At 34.0% G+C, this 17,289-nt stretch overlaps 1 long non-coding RNA gene across 4 annotated transcripts; it reads left to right on the forward strand.

Moving 5' to 3' along the window:
• Window positions 1-11,880: 11,880 nt before the first annotated feature.
• On the forward strand, window positions 11,881-15,003 carry LOC114927230 (uncharacterized). Of its 4 annotated transcripts, none has more exons than XR_011879416.1 (8): window positions 11,891-12,532; window positions 12,645-12,764; window positions 13,137-13,208; window positions 13,470-13,536; window positions 13,948-14,271; window positions 14,381-14,461; window positions 14,544-14,606; window positions 14,705-15,003. It is a non-coding gene; the product is annotated as an uncharacterized lncRNA (long non-coding RNA). The 4 variants fall into 4 exon arrangements; XR_011879417.1 differs by having other exon boundaries at window positions 14,210-14,271; XR_011879418.1 differs by having other exon boundaries at window positions 14,220-14,271.
• The last annotated feature ends 2,286 nt before the right edge of the window (window positions 15,004-17,289 follow it).

Consider the following 17,289-nt stretch of genomic DNA (forward strand, 5'->3'; position numbering starts at 1 on the left):
TCCTTTCGTCTTTATATTGAAAGATGTAGTAGTGAAGTGAGAAATGTAAAGGGAAAATACAATTCTTATATCATATAACTAGTGCATCGACCCGTGCCATGTACGGGGATGGTACAAAAATAATAAAAAAATATTAGATATATCATATATGTTAATTAAAATTGAAAGGCATAAAATTAGTATTTAATTATTTTAAATAATGAAAAACTATTAACTAATATATATATAATTAATTTTTACAATATATAAATTATTTTTTTATAATAATTTAATTAAAATAATTTTATAATGGTAAATAAACTATTAAAAATAAAAAAATACTAAAATCTTAAACGTATCTTATATTGTCCTCAGCTAATTTATTTTTGTTTTAAGTTCCAAGATTTAGTTTCAAAATTTGTATAACCTAAATTCTATTATTAAATACAAAAAGAATAAATTTTATAGTGATGTAAATTATTCCTTCATTTTTAAAATTTTTAACAATAGAATGATCAATCTGTATATAAAATATACATTAAAAAAATAAGTCTTCTAACTATTATTTAAGATATAGTATTCAAATCAACTAAAAAAAATTCAACATCATCACTCAACTTTTAGAACTGACCATTTTGTCTCTAAAATCGTTAATATTAAGCGCCCTGTTTTGCTCGACATTATGTCATTTTCCTTACTAAATCACGTTCTCGTAACATTCAACTCATTGATTTTCCTTTCAAAACTGGTTTAATCTCAATCTTTTTTAATTTGGCTCTGACTTTTCTATCACGTTTGACCACAACAAATAGATCCTGAAATATATGCCTAAGGCTAATTATTTTGTGCTTCAAAAACTGCAGTTTACATGTTTTTTGGCTTTTATCCATTCAATTATATTCTTATTATCTAACACCAACTTCAAATAGTCAATTCTGACATGTACAACATTTACCAATAAATTTGCAGTATATTTTTATTAATTTTTTTTGTACCATATTTTCCATCATGTACACTACTTTCAATTTTATTTTAGACTATTTATCTTTATTAACATGATCCTTTTAACACCTAATAGTGCAAAATATCCAAATCCAAACATGAAGCAACATACTATTTCATTGAAATCATCCATAATAATTATTGTTGGGAGGCAAAAATAAAAAGTGTAGTGAAAAAAAAAAGTAAAATAAAGAGGAAAATTTTATTTTATATGCCAAAAAAAATACTAAATAATGGAAAGAAAAAGAAATCAAAATTGAATAACAATAATTAATAATAATAAAGAAATTAAGTTTTTAAGCTTAAATCAGTTGTAAAATTTTAATGACCCTATTATCTTCTAAAACTCTCTTTCATCTATAGGAATCACTACATACTTTAAATCCACTGGTGCTCCCTTAATTGAACAAAGTATAAAATCAATCATTGCATTAACACAAAAAATTAAAATAAAACAAAATAATTATTATAAGATAAAGATACATTACTCGAAATTAATCCTATTTTTTATTTTCTGAGTACAATTCAAAATATACCTAATCCCAAATTAACAAAACTAAACTCAAACTCAACTACATCCATAGTTTAAATTCGAGGGCTAAACAATCTTAAATGTTTTAGCCAATAAATCAAATATTAATAAAAAAATCTGAAAATAGAAAAAATAAATAAAAATAAGGGGTGATGGCTTAAAAGATTCTACAATAGTTTTCTGAAAGGAGAAAAAGAAAAAGATTAGAACCAACAATGATATAAAGTACCATTCAAATTGCAATAAATCTAGACAAAGCAAAAGAAATCAAAATATCAAATTTAGAAAATGAATACATGAATGCCTGAATCATATGTATTTAGCTAATGGTTGTAGCAACCAAAAACATGTAACAAACATATAAGCCAAATTGAGGACAAATTAAGAAAAAAAAAATATATGCTATAGCAACGCAGATTCAGAATAGATAAAAAGTAACAAAGCGTATTCAAGAGAGAGTAACGAAAAATATACTATTAACAACAAAGAATTAATATTTTCGAAAAAAAAAGATACTTTCATAAAGTCAAATAGTTAGTCGGAATATAAAATGGAAAAGTACTAACATATAAGAAATGATACTTGGTGCAATAAAGCTATATAAATCAGCCAAATAACTTCAACTTGTGATAGAATCATCTGCACTTTTCAAAAATTTGGGAAAAACTGAATTAAAAGATAAGAGAAAAAAGGCTAAAAGCCTAAGACTAATGCTAAAACTGTATTTGGATGAAACACTTCTAATCTTCAAACTCAACAAAAATGAGTAACATACTAAAAAATATGTTTTAATTTTAGCAACGTTTTTAATTTTTTGCCAAAGTTGCATAAACATCATAGCATATACCAATTAATTTACTATATTATATATATATAACGTAACACACTTTCATGTGTGTGCAGAATGGAAATGCAGTATTGGACGATGAAACAGATCAAAAGGGAATGGTAGATTATGCATGGGACGTGAATAAATTGCTGTAACCAAGTTAAATACTGCATGTTGACATTCATTTTCATGTAGCTCACTGGTCTCAAATTCTCATAGTTTTCAAATTTTATTGACTAACATTAGTTTTGAATGTGGAATCACCAAAAGAAGCCATTTAGATAAAGAAAAAATTAGTAAAATTGTGTGTTGAGACAAAATGAGTTAGAGTCATTCTCCTATATCACATTACACAGAGAGCATTTTGAATAGGGCTGCACACGGATCGGATCGGATCGGATCGGATATAGCCTAAAATTCTATCCGATCCGCACTGCACTCATCGGATCGGATCGGATCGGATACGATATCCGCATTTTTTTTAGGCCGGATCCGATCTAATCATGTAGATCGGATCGGATCGGATATCGGGTATATCCGCATAAATTAAAAAAAAAAACTATTTTAAGATTTTATTTGGCTGTTTTTACAAAAAAAAAATCCAGAAAATTTATTTTTTATCTGTTTAAGCCTATTTACTCATAAAATATTATCAATAATAGTTCTCTTGAATAACAAAAACAAAATAATAACACAAGATTTAAGTTTAATTATTCTAAGTTGAAGTACAACATAAAAAAATTAAAAATAAAATATCATAAAATTCATAAAATAACACACTAAAATTCATATCACATTAGGGTTTACTTTCTTAAACTATGCTATTTATATGTGATATGCGGATATGCGGACTTGCGAATCGGATCCGCGGATATCACTGCCGAATCCGCAATCCGATCCGATCCGATGGTTCTGCGGATCGGATAATATCCGCAAAATTCGGATCAAATGCGGATAATTATCGCGGATATGCGGATATTATCCAATCCATGTGCAGCCCTAATTTTGAAAGTGAGCCATCCCAAAAATATTCATTTTTAAATGAAGTTTAACATGGTAAACCAAATAGGCATGCAAATGAAGTACCTCATAACAGCAATGGATATGAAGTTCCTTTAAATTCCTACAGCCAATAGGTATACCAAATATAGCACCATCCCCAAGGCTTGAGTAATCTTCCTGTTGAAGAGTTTATAGGAACTTGCATCCTTCTCCATCCTGAAGAAGACCAACATCAATAATTCTTTGATAGTAAAATAATGCCAACTCAATAAGACGTCTGCCGATAGAAAGCTGAGCTTAGCACCACAAACGATAAATAAACAGAGAAACACACATAGCAAGCAATGAAAAACTTGACCAAATGTAAATATAAAGAGGCCAAACATGTGTCCCATGCTTCCTTATGTTGCCTATTTATTGAATGGTTAATTCATTCCTTATTTTACATACATACTGGCAAGATCCTTCCATGGATTCTAGTCCCAAACCTCGAATGTTGTGGCATCCATTGACTTCAAGATGTGCAAGTTCCTTGCATCCGGTAGCAATTGCTTCCAAACCCTTGTGACTTAATATTAGATTTCTTAACTTCTTGCATCCATTACCAATAGCAAACAAACCCCTGAAATTAACCATTATTCAAAGAAAGGATATCACTAACTAAAGCAGAAAAAAATGATAGAATTCTTGACAGAATCCAAAATTTAACAATCGGAAATGTGAGGAACGATTGTGCAATTGCATGCAACACTTAAGGGTCATGCAAATGGAGCTAAATAAACAATACAACTAAGCTTATCTCACTAAATGTGCTTGAATAGTATCAAAGCAGTATCAACATTATAAATAACATGTTAAATCATATAATGATTGGTTGCATGATAATAGTTGAAAGACACAAAGCATCATATGGTACATGCAACATGGTTAATAATTTAATAAAAAATAGCAGCATTCGTTTACATATATGGTGCATTCTTTCTAATTTACAATCCTCGGGATCTGATCATTCTTGCTTATATTTTCATTCTTGACTATCTGGTTAAAAACAAAACCAGAAAACTTATTGTCTCCACTTCCTTTATATTTTCCATTAGAGTAATAACTAAGAATGCAAGTCAGAACATAGGGTAGAAAAGGAACATTCCAAAATTCTAAAGAGAAATGATATATTAGCAATACAAAATTTATGTCAAAGAGATACATCTTGTAATGATGATAGCAGTGACTGCATATTGGTTTTTTGTTTTCCTGCAGCTCATCTCTTTATCTGAACATCCATACAATCACTTAGGTTCTCTGCCAAATCAAAATCAAGTCTCACAAAAAAAATTATCATCAACTACAAACCCAATCAATTAGTGAGACTTTAAGTAATAAGCCAAACTGAAAGTGTGACCCATAAATCTTACAATGACAAAAATAAAATACCTATAAAATACATAATAAATCATCAATAGTTTACTTCATTAGCAAGCTTCAAATACGATATACCCTTGTAAAAATTTCAGATTCATCATTCATCTAATGCATTTGGTCCCTAAAATTTTAAACACATTATATAAAACTAAGAGACATGAATCATAAGATAGTACTTACAATAACAACAACAACAATAATAATAATATTAATTTCATTTTATTTACCCAAAAAAAGAAAGATTAAATATAACTAAGTGCTAGTATCCATGTAAAAAGTAGCTTCACGTGAGTAATTTTGTATTAACGATTGATGATTATCTTTGGCTCTTTTGGAGCTTATAAGAACAAAAGGAACTCCCATTTTGAAGCAGAAGTGAGGTAGGCGTTGTGCATACAAAAGCAATTATACACAAAAATGCATTACGAACCATAAAGCTATCACAAATACTAACTGATGAGTGACTTCAACATCCATTCACGCTTGAAAATGTAATGCAAACCAAAAGGTAGACCACCGGAGAAACCCTCAACTCTACCCTTCCAATCACTCAAAACCCGTGACTCATTGCCCTAACGTAGTGGAGGATGCCGCAAAGAGCAAGAAAACTAAGGAAACCTTAGCAGGGGCATTCCTTGCAACTTGCAAGGTCTAACTGCATCTTCTGCAATCGAAAGAGGAAAATTTGCAACGTTGAGGAACATATTGGAAAGAAAAAAACGAAGAAGAAATTAGAGTATTACCTAGTAAGGTAGAGCATCAGAGAACTGCTCGAGGCGAAGGTACATCTCACCAAGGGATTGGCAGGTAGGGAGCAAGTCATTTCCCAGCAAGTATTTTAGCAGAACTTCGTAATCGATTCGGATTCAGAGCCATTTGAAGGCTTCGACGTATCTCTTCTGTTCCTGTGAATGTCGCCAATGACGTTGACCCAACGCACCTCCTTGCGGCGATTATCTGAGCCCTAGCGCTCCGGTATGCACTTCCTTCAGCTCTGAGTCCTGGAACGGCATCACTAAATGACTCAGAAAGGTTGTCCGGTGATAAAGATATCTGAGACGATGAAGAATAAGAAAAGAACAGAAAAATAGAATCAGATAAAGAAGAAAAGAACCCTTCATTCTCTTGCTCATATGCTATTCCTTGATCTATTGACGACCCTGAAAAGATGCCAGCACACATTATTAAGCACAAAGCAAGATGTTAGATATGGCATGAAATTAAAGAGGGATCATTGAAATATAGATTCAAAAAAATAGAATACAAAAAATGAGGTGAAAATCGGTAACATACCGTCGCTGGTAGGAGAAGGAGCAGTGGGTGGCTTCTGGGTTTGAATAGAAGTTTGAGAAGGAAAAGGCGACAATGAGAGTGGCAAGCATGGGTTTGAATAGAAGTTTGAAAAGGAAAGGGCGACAATGAGAGTGGCAAGCATGATATCTGAAGAAGAAGAGAGAAACAGAAATAGATAATGGAAAAAAAACTGAAGAAGATGAAAAAGATAGAAGTGGTGAAATTGAAGAAGAAGAAAGAGGAGCCGAAGAGAAAAATAAAAACAAAAACAAAAATAATTGATGGAATATTATTCTTTTCTAATTTTTAACTTTGAATTCAAACTTTGAAATATGAAATTTAGGGCAATGTTAATGTTAAATAATGACATTATGTACATGAATGATAAATCTATGAGAGAGAATATGGCAAGAAGGGTATAAACGCCGGCACAAACGCCGTCGAACCTGTCTCTGCATCTGCCTCCTCCTTGGTTGCATACCTTGACCCATTCCACAATTTGCTTTAGCATGCATGACCATCATCACATCCTCCCCCTTATTCACCACCGTGATAAACTCCACGGTGACCAGTCAGACCCATGCTGCCTTATACTCCTCCACCATCATAGTCGACGTCGCCACCGCTTTTACCTTCGTAACCCTTATCACCACCGCTGCCGTCCCTTCCACCGCGACGACTTCCCTGAAGGTTGGAGCCGTCGGGTACAATGACAGCAACTGCCTTCAAACTCTATAATCTCCACCTTCAGGGGAGATTAGGAACAAAAAGAACTGAAGAAGAAGAAGAAGAAACCGAAAAATAATATCAGTGAACGGAGATACGAACTGAAGAGGAAGAGGAACCAAATATGATGATGAAAAAGAAGGAGAAAGAAAAATAGCAATTGAGACTAGAGGGAGAATGCAAATGATGGGTATGAATATCTTTTTCAATTTTGATTCTGAATTCAAAATTCAAAAATTGAATTTTTGTGCCCAATTGTTGTATTGTGGCAAGTGACAACAATGACACGGGATGGGAGAGATGAGGTTCATGTAAGAGGAAGGAATGATTGAAAATGAATCTGGAGCATGCCATGTTGGATTTTCACTACCGAAAAAACCTTGTTTTAAAGGATAGGATAGGATAGGATTATAGGATAGGATAGGATGAGGTGGCATTGGTGTTTACTTTTGGATGAAGAACAAATAAAGAAAAAGATAAATCTCAGAGAGTATTATTATACATCTAATACAATTCTTCTAATAGAGGGTTTCAAGTTAGTGGAATTTCACGCTGTCAATGCTCTCAGCTATGGAGGTACTATTTATGATATGTCCATTGTTAGAAATAAGAGACCAAACTAAAGAAAGTGTTTTGTGTATATTCAGTCTGATGAAAAGTACAATATACAAGGGGTATTTATAGGTGCTAAATGAATCAAAGTAATAAAGGCATAGAATCCTATAATTAATATACAGATATGCTATATAAATATAAACAATACTAATTGATCTAAATTGATTCTAATGATTCTCTAACATCCCCCCTCAAACTCAAGTGGGAGCTAAGGATACCCGCTTGAGTTTGGATAACAAAGTCTGAAAACGAGTCGGGTGATGAGCTTTCGTGAAGATATCAGTAGTCTGATCCAGTGTTCCAATAGTAATGAGACGAACAGCATAAATAAGGATACGTTGCCGAACAAAGTGACAATCAATTTCAATGTGTTTGGTGCGTTCATGAAACACATCATTATGTGCAATCTGAATAGCACTGCGATTATCACAAAAAATATCAGTAGGAGACGATTGAGGAGCACCCAGATCTTCGAGAAGCCAATGAACCGAGATAACCTTAGCAGTGGTGTCAGCGAGGGCACGGTATTCAGCTTCTGTGCTTGAGCGAACAGTGAACGTTTTCTTCTTAGCACGCCAAGAAATGAGAATGTCGCCAAGAAACAAACAGTAACCAGTAGTAGAATAACGATCAGTGGGATCACCAGCCCAATTAGCATTGGAGTAAGCCTAAAGAGACAAAGAGGAATGGGCAAAAAAATAAAGGCCATGAAATATAGTGCCTTTGATGTAGCGAAGAATGTGAAGAACTGCCGCATAGTGAGTAGTACGAGGAGCTGACAAGAACTGGCTAAGTACATGAACCGGATAGGCGATGTCTGGTCGGGTGACAGTCAAGTAGACGAGACCCCCAACTAACTGTCGATAGAGAGTCGGATTATCCAAAATAGTGCCATCCATAGGGGTAAATCGAACATTAGGCTCAAGAGGAGTAGACTCAGTGTGACTATCTGTAATCCTAACACGAGCAAGAAGATCTGAAGCATACTTAGCCTATGATAGATAGATGCCATCATCGGTGGAGATGACCTCGAGACCAAGAAAATAGCTGAGAGAACCAAGATCTTTCATCTCAAAGGTATGGTGAAGTGAGGCATTGAGATCAGAGATACCATCAACATCATCTCTAATAATGATCATGTCATCAACATACAAAAGTAGAAGAACAACTCCACGTTCTCTTTTACGAATGAAGAGGGCATTCTCATGAGGGCTAGAAGTAAAACCAAGACTACATATGGTAGTGCTAAACTTGTCAAACCATTCACGAGGAGCTTGCTTAAGTCCATAAAGTGCCTTGCGAAGGAGACAAAACTTACTAGCAGGACAAGGATATCCCGGAGGTGGTCTCATATAGACTCTCTTTTTCAAACCCCATTAAGAAATGCATTCTTCACATCCATCTTACTGAGAGACCATTTTTTAACCGCGGCAATGACAAGAAGAGCTCTAACAGACATAAGACGAGTGACAGGAGCAAAAGTCTCTTCATAATCAATACCATACTCTTGCGTACAACCTTGAGCAACCAGGCGGGACTTATAACGGTCAATAGATCCATCAGAGCGAGTCTTGATCTTGTATACCCATCTACTGCCCACAACTTCCTGATCAGAAGAAGGATCAACCAAATCCTAAGTGTGTGCTTTTTCAAGTGCCTGTATTTCTTCCTGCATTGCTTGTTGCCAATTTGGATTTGTGGAGGCTTCTCTGAATGACTTAGGTTCATGTTGATAAAGGATAGTAGAAAAACAATGATAATCAAGAAGATGAGGAGGAGGATTCCTTACCCTAGAAGAACGAGCGGGAGGAGGAGGCATCACGGTAGAAGCATGATCATCGTCCGGTTTGGAATCATCGGGAGATGGAGAAGGCGGAAGAATAGGAGGCTGTGGAGGGTCACTCGAGATAGAATCTGTAGAATCATCACTAGGAAAAAGATCAACATTGGGGTTAGTAAACAAAGGTGATTGAGTAGTAGGAATTGACTCAAAGGATGAGAACTGAGAAAACATGTGATGCTCCCAGAAGACAACATGACGAGATATACGAATGCATTTAGAGAGAGGATCCCAACAACGATAACCCTTGTGTTCAGTGCCATAACCAAGGAAACAACACATGTGAGCTCGAGGTTGAAGTTTACTATGTTCATGAGGATGAAGAAGAACAAAACATACACAACCGAAAACTCAAAGAGAACTATAATCTGGGGAGGTATGATAAAGATGCTCAAAGGGAGTAACATTACCAAGAACAGAAGAAGGGAGTCTGTTGATAACATGAACAACAGTAAGAACAGCTTCACCCCAAGTACGCTCAGGACACGAAGAAGAAAGGAGCATTGCACGGACGGAGTCAAGAATGTGACGGTGTTTGCGTTCAGCTCTACCATTTTGTTGAGACATACCAGGACAAGAAAACTCAAACAAAGTACCCTGTTTTGCAAGAAAGGTTAAGAGTTCAGAGTCATGGTATTCCATAGCATTATCACGTCGGAAAACCTTAATGACCTTGGAAAACTGAGTTTTAATCATAGTAGCAAAGTTGATATAGATCTGAGGTAACTCATGGCGATTAGTCATCAAAGAAACCCAAGTAAAACGAGAATAATCATCAATGGAAACGACAAAGTATCAAGCTCCTCCCATAAAGGCAGTGGGAGCCGGGCCCCAAACATCAGAGTGAATGAGATCAAAAGGAGAGCAAGCAAGAGATGAATTATTGTGAAAAAATAGAGCAGGTTGTTTGGCAGTTTGGCAAGAAATGCAATCAAAAGATTCATTTGGAACCTGACCTAAAACACCCTGAGACACAAGAGGATGCAGTTTTCCTAATGAGGTGTGGGCAAGACGTTGATGCCATAAGTGAAGGGTAGAGGGAGAAGAAGCAGCACAGAGATTTGGTATAGGAGGAATATGAAGATTCTCGGGTTCAAACAACCTTCCGATCTTACGTCCAGTTCCGATGATTTGTCCCGTCCGAGGATCCTGTACACAACAACCAGAAACGGAAAAAGTGACTTCAAAACCCAGATCAACAAGTTGACCAACAGAAATAAGATTAAAGTTTAATTTAGGAATATAATAAGTATCAGGAAGAATAAGAGTTGACTGAGATATAGAACCCTTGTGTGTTGCGTGCAAGAGGGAGCCATTTGCAGTATTGACAGAAGGTCCATTTGTAGTGGTAGACAGGGACGAGAAACTATTACACAACGGAGACGTGATTAAAGCAACCCGAGTCAAAGTACCATTTAGAATTACCTGGAAGGGTCGAAAAAGCAACAGGGGTATTACCAGAAATGGAGAGAAGACGCTGAAGAAGAGATGCAATATCAGATAGAGAGACAGGAGACATGTTGAGTGGATCAGGACGTGGTGGGCGAGTAGGGCATGCAGTAATTAAATGTCCCAAGAGCTTGCAGTAATAGCAGAATAGCTGTGAACAATGGTAGCTAATATGACCTTTCTGGTGGCATGTGCGACATTCAACAGAAGGACAGTCGGAGAAGAGGTGCCCAGAACGGTTACACTTTCGACAGAATTTATTCTTTCTGTCTCTGGCAGCAAAAACATCTGACTTTTCTATAATAGTAGTCACATAGATCAAGGAGAGGAGAGAAAACTGCAATTTTAGAGCAGAAAATGAGAAAACGGATGGCAAAATTGGAAAGAGCTCACCAAAAAACCTCAGGGAGGGTCCCACTGTCGAACACGTCAGCGGCCACGTCAGCTGCTTTGTCAGCTGAGCAAGACACGTGGCAACACGCGACAGGAGGAGGAGATGCGTCAGCGCTGACGTGAGCACGGAGCTGGCAGCGGGTCGGATAATGCGGGTCGGTCCGAGTCGGGCCGGACGCGAGCTGGGCGGATCTGCATGGGTGCTAGCGACGACACGTGGCGCTGTCTGGGACCGTTGATCCTGGGCGTGGATCCAATGGTTCTGGATGGCGTCTGAGGAGAGAGAACCTGAAGCGGTGACCGAACTTCTGGCGGCGCGTGAGGGCGCGTCCAGCGGCGAGGTTGGCAGCGTTCGAAAGCTTGCAACAAATAGAAGATGAAGGTGGCGGCGGTGACGAAGAAAGGCGTCGGGAAGAAGTCAAAAACGGAGAACAAAGTACTGCCGGTGAAACAAGATAACGGAGGTAGAAACTAATTGTTTCTGAAAAAAGAATAACCTAAGCTCTTGATACCATGTTAGAAACAAGAGACCAAACTAAAGAAAGTGTTTTGTGTATATTTAGTCTGATGAAAAGTACACTATACAAGGGGTATTTATAGATGCTAAATGAATCAAAGTAATAAAGGCATAGAATCCTATAATTAATATACAGATATGCTATATAAATATAAACGATACTAATTGATCTAAATTGATTCTAATGATTCTCTAACATCCATCATCATTCACATGGCATGCAATGATTCATACATACACAAACATTAGTTAATTGGTTCATTTCATATTTTTATGCCTTCTGTTTTTATGCTTAGTTATGCTTCATTTCATAGTTTTATGCCTTCTTTTTTTATGCTTGGTTATGCTTTAGAGTCTTTTTCTAGAAGATACTTCAATGTATTCTTCCTTTCTAACAATTTTTTCCCTTTATTTCTCCCGCTCTTAATTTTGACTGACCAGAAATCACAAAAAATCCTGAAATTTAAAATTTTTTGAAATTCAAATTAACCTATATGTCATATTCTCCAATTCTTCAACTCTCTAAATCTTCCTTTCTTCTATTACGAGCTTGATATTAAAGAAGGAAGAAGGTAGAGAACAGAATCCATGGACGCACAAGACTGTTGATGCCGCCGCACCTCATGGCTCCAACGTTCAGTGGAATCGTGGTGATTAAAGAGACAGCAACGGTGGTGGTAGGGGTTATGGCGGTGGATGAGGTGGGACCGCTATGGTGGTGGAGGAGGCTTGGTGGTGGTGGTTGCAATGGTCACGATAGAGTTCGTGGTGGTTGTTAATGTGGTGGTGGTTGGTACGGAGGAGGAAGAAGAGAGTAGATCAAAGAACGAATTGAGCGGCAGGCACAGAGAGCACATGCAGCGAGACTAAGAAAGCAGAGAGCACAGCAGCAGCGACAAGAACATAGCGGTGAGATCTAACCGGCAGCCAATCCAGGTTTGCATGTTCTTTTTTTATTCATTTCAAATTTTTCAAATATGATTCATAATACGGAGACATATCTCACATTCTTCTTCATGCCTTATTTCATCACTTTCCGACGATTCAGCTGCGGGTTCCGTAATTTTCAGCAGCTTTATGTGATCTTTTCTGTGAAGCATATTATGCTACTTCCGCAACGCAAAATCGCTCATCTCCCCTCAAAGATATCATACTATACAGTATCCAGGTGAATTTTTATCCAATTGCTACTTTTTCACACTTTTTTTTTTTACTTTTTTTTTATATTGATCTGAAGAAACTATTTTAGTGCCTCCATGAATAATGAGAACATGGGCTTCCACGCAAGTTAGTAATGTATTTCTTTTCAAATAATATTCTCTTAATTGTTTTACCTTTTTTTTTTTGCAATTTACCAAATCATTTGTAATTGTGGTTTCCATTATTCATAATCTACTTGAAGAATCTTTATGTCAACATTTTTTATTGGATGAAAATTTCCTTTGTCAACACATTGATATTATATCTGTGATTTGTTTTTTTTTTACTCATCACTAACATATCAGTATATTGCTATTTCTTCAATGATATTAATATGTAGTTGAATTCTCTCAAAGGAAACAACAAATTTTGTCAGAAGCTGTGTATTTTGTTCAATGGGTCATCCTTTTCAGTAAGTTGTGTTTTTCTATTTGTTTTATACTGCTAACTTTCAGTTATTTAAAATTTAAATTTTGAATTTAAAATTGAATTGAAAAGAAGAGATTCATTTTTACCCCTTATAAAATTATGAAAGATGATTTTTTTCTCTTTTGTTTTTTCAATTCTTCTCCTCACTCTTCCTCTTTTGAAATTCCCATTTTTTCATTTTCCATTTCATCCTTTTCCATCTCATAATGTTTCTTCTTCTTTTTGATTTCGCACAAAAATACAGAACCAAACCTTGAGTTTCAGTTCAATTTTAGTTCCACAAAAGGCTCAACCACAGAAGAAACAAACTGGTACATATATACTAACTCCTCTTCTTTGGATCTCTCTTTTAAGTTGGTGATAGTTAATGGAGTATACTTCGAGCTTTATTTATTATTTTTATTTTTTCGTTCGAATTAGTTTTGAGACAGATTCCCATACCAGAGAGTTTTGATTCCCTCACCTTTCTCTTTGAAATTTCCGCACACAGAAAGTTTATGTATAACAGGTGTGGATTTGGTTTAGTATAATTCGGTCTCAACGCAAAAATTCTCGAATAACGATTCTCTATTTTTCTGCTTCCTTTGCTTATTCAACTTTTTGATCGACTCATTCCTTGGTTCCATTTTCTGATTTCCGCTCTTCCCAAATAATGTTCAAGTTGTATTCTTTCACGTGTTTATTGTTAAAACAAGGTGAGATTTCATTTGGATTTTGTTTAGGATAATCAAGAATGCAGGGTCGAAGGACTAGAACACGATACCGTTGCTCTTTGTTCTGGATTCTTCATGCATTCATTAAATCCAATGAAATATATATATAATCAAGCTCTTCCTATTTTCGATACCATGTAATCGAGCTCTTTGAATTAAATTTTTTTGTTCTCTATTTATTTTTATTATCATTTTTCTTCTTTTCTCTGAGATTTCAAATTTTCAATGCTGTTTACTGTTCTGATCGGCTTATGTTTCCTTGAAATCCGAGGTTGGAAAAGCTGGTGGTGTCAGATAGAAGTCCATGTCCGATGCTATGAACAAAGCAAACATGTTCTCTGATTCTTTTATTATTCTTCTTTCTTCGGATAACAATTATTTCCAATTTTTTTGTTGTTGTTTTAGGATTTATTCTCTAATTCATTATATTATCATTTTTCAGGAAAAAAAGCTTCATACCAAGCAAATGCTGGAGAACTGACTAGCATATGAGGACGATATAAGGGCCTACAACAAAGAATTGGTAATTACTTTAACTCAATATTTTTATTCTCTCTTATATTGTGATTCATACTAATTTTATGGTTGAGCTCTTAATGTTTTAGAATGAGGGTGGAGATTCTAATAAGTCAAAATCTATGGTGAATGACGATTATAATGATGAAGAGGTGATGAAGCTTTGTAATTTATTTTCAATTGTGAAATAGATTCTGACAGTAGTTGTTATTGTTTGTTAACGGGTTTGAAATGTTCTTATTTATTTTAGAGGATGAGTGAAGTAGTTGCTATGGTGAAAGAAGAGGCCTTGAAGTGGGAGGAAATAATTTCATTCATCATCAATCTTCATATAGTTTTGGGAGTTGATTGACAATACAGTTTGATCATCTTAATTTTATTTTACCTCAACTTTATTTATTTTTAACTTTAAAAGAGATTTAGTCTATATGTCAAATAAGGTTTATAATTCATATTAATTGTTATACTTAGGAGTACTAAATTTTCTTAGGATACTATTGAAAGGAATTTTTGGCAAACTAATTTTACTAATTAATTCTTTTTTATTTAGTCCTCTTTTTTATGAAACTTTTTACTTGTACGTTTATTCTGTTTTTGGATTTGAAGAGTCAAAGAAAGGCTTTATATCAATACTTCATAATTATTTTATTTTTGGGACATGTGATTAACTGTCGAAACTTATATTTCATTATTAAAATGAAAAGAATAAGTTGATTGGTATTGGAGATTAAGAGAAGCAAATTTTTAAATTCAAAAGAATTATTTTAGGATGGATGTAAAAGAGGAAAAAAAAATATTTTAGTTGTTTCTCAAACATGAAAATGGCATATTCATAGAGCTTGTTTGGATGAGTTTCTAAGAAAAGATCTTATGGAAAAGTAAAAGTAATTTTATGGTTGGGTATCTCATGCAAAAAGATTTTTTTATCTATCAATTATGTTTGGGTATAACAATATAAAAGTATTTTTTTATTTATTTATTAGATGAAAAACATCTTTTTTTAAGAGAAAAAGATCTTTTAAAAAAGATGTAAATTACAGCTTCTCAAAAAAAGATCTTTTTTTAATTTTTCTAGTGCTTTTACTTTTACTACTAGAAATTTGCCAAACACGCTAAAAAATAAAAAAATAATCTTTTTTTATTAAAAAAAGATCTTTTTTTATCAAAATAATGGCGCCCAAACAAGCACATAATATTAATAATAGATGTGATGAAACTATGTGCAATTGATAGTTTTCAACTCTCTATCCAGATAATCAAATAAATTATCATAATGTGATGATAAATATTTGATGAGATGAATTGTTTATTTTGTGATAAATTTTTTAGCTTCTATTTTTTTACAATTTTTTTTATTATAGTAATTAATGATGAACATAACTTACATTATGTGTTTATGGTTGCATATATTTATTTATGAAAATATTATTCTTTCTATTACTGTAATATATATGATATATCATCTCTTTAATAAACTATTGTTGGTCTAGCAAATAACGCAAATACTATTTGTTGTTATATTTGTTTCGTCCAGAATCAAATTCAAAAGAAGACTGCTTAGGGAATAATATTATACTTTGTTATTTTCATGGAGGTTTTTAATAATGTTTTATGATTCTATGTTCTTTATATTTTGATGGTGAATGAAATTATTGCACTATGTCATTCAGTGATTGTTACGAGATCGAATACAATTTTTTTGTTTAAAGCTAGATCATTTATATTCATTAATTAGTTTTGCATAGAAAATAATTGTATGTAGTTATTTTGTTCATACCCGCACAGGTCCTACTCTAGTTAGTTATTTTTAAACCATTCCCTAAATAAAGAAAAATAGATTAATAGGCAATTAGTCTATAGTTGCTTAAACCAAAGCTTAGTATAATGGCAGAACTTACATGTTCTGCAATGTAACAGACTAACGTTACTTTGAACTAATATGAATTTTTAATAGTATATTATATTGTATGAGCACTAATGTTAAAATAATTATGTCATTATGTCTACATTTTAGTTCAAAACTAGTTTTGCTATCCTTGTGGTGCACAAAATAAATGTGCAAATAATTTACTATTCAAGAATAAAATATAAAATTTAAGAAGTATAAATGAAGTAATGCTCACTTTGGTGAGTCCATGACTTCTGAAAATAAAAAATTGGTCATTAAAAGAGTCCATGGAAATGGTTGCCATTTGCCATTTCCGATCGATTTAGAGTTTGATTTACTAATTTTTAGGTCAAATCAGTTAGACTGGTCTGAGTTTGATAACCATACATGAAAGTTGCTTCCTAATAAAACGAAAAGAGTACATAAAGAGTACACAAAGATAATAAAATTGTGAAAGAATAATAAAAGAAAAGAAATATTAAAGAAATTTTATTGTGAGGAGCTCTGATATCATAATAAAGCAGAAAGAATACATAAAGAATACGCAAAGATAAGATAAATTATGGTGAAACTTCTTAAATTTCGCTATTAAACATTTGAACTTATCTTCATAATATTTGCTAACTTGAAATAAGATACGCGGACCGACTCAGCAGATTTTGGCCCATTTATCATCCCGTAACTTGCATGATTTAATTACATATCTTTGTTCAAGTTACATAATTTAACTACATATCTTTATCCATGTATGTTACATGATACACACTATTCTACTTCTACTTTATATATAAATATAAACCTAACTTATTATGTTGCAACCATAATTCTGAAAACTTGACCAAACCAGTTAGTTAAATCGAAAATCGGTGATGAAAACAGTCCGATCTGCTGTTAATAACCGTCCATTCAAAAATCGACAAAAAACTGATCGGTTGGACCGGACCAAT

This window comes from Arachis hypogaea, unplaced genomic scaffold (genome assembly GCF_003086295.3).
Source record: "Arachis hypogaea cultivar Tifrunner unplaced genomic scaffold, arahy.Tifrunner.gnm2.J5K5 arahy.Tifrunner.gnm2.scaffold_66, whole genome shotgun sequence".
Classification (NCBI taxonomy): Eukaryota; Viridiplantae; Streptophyta; class Magnoliopsida; order Fabales; family Fabaceae; genus Arachis; species Arachis hypogaea.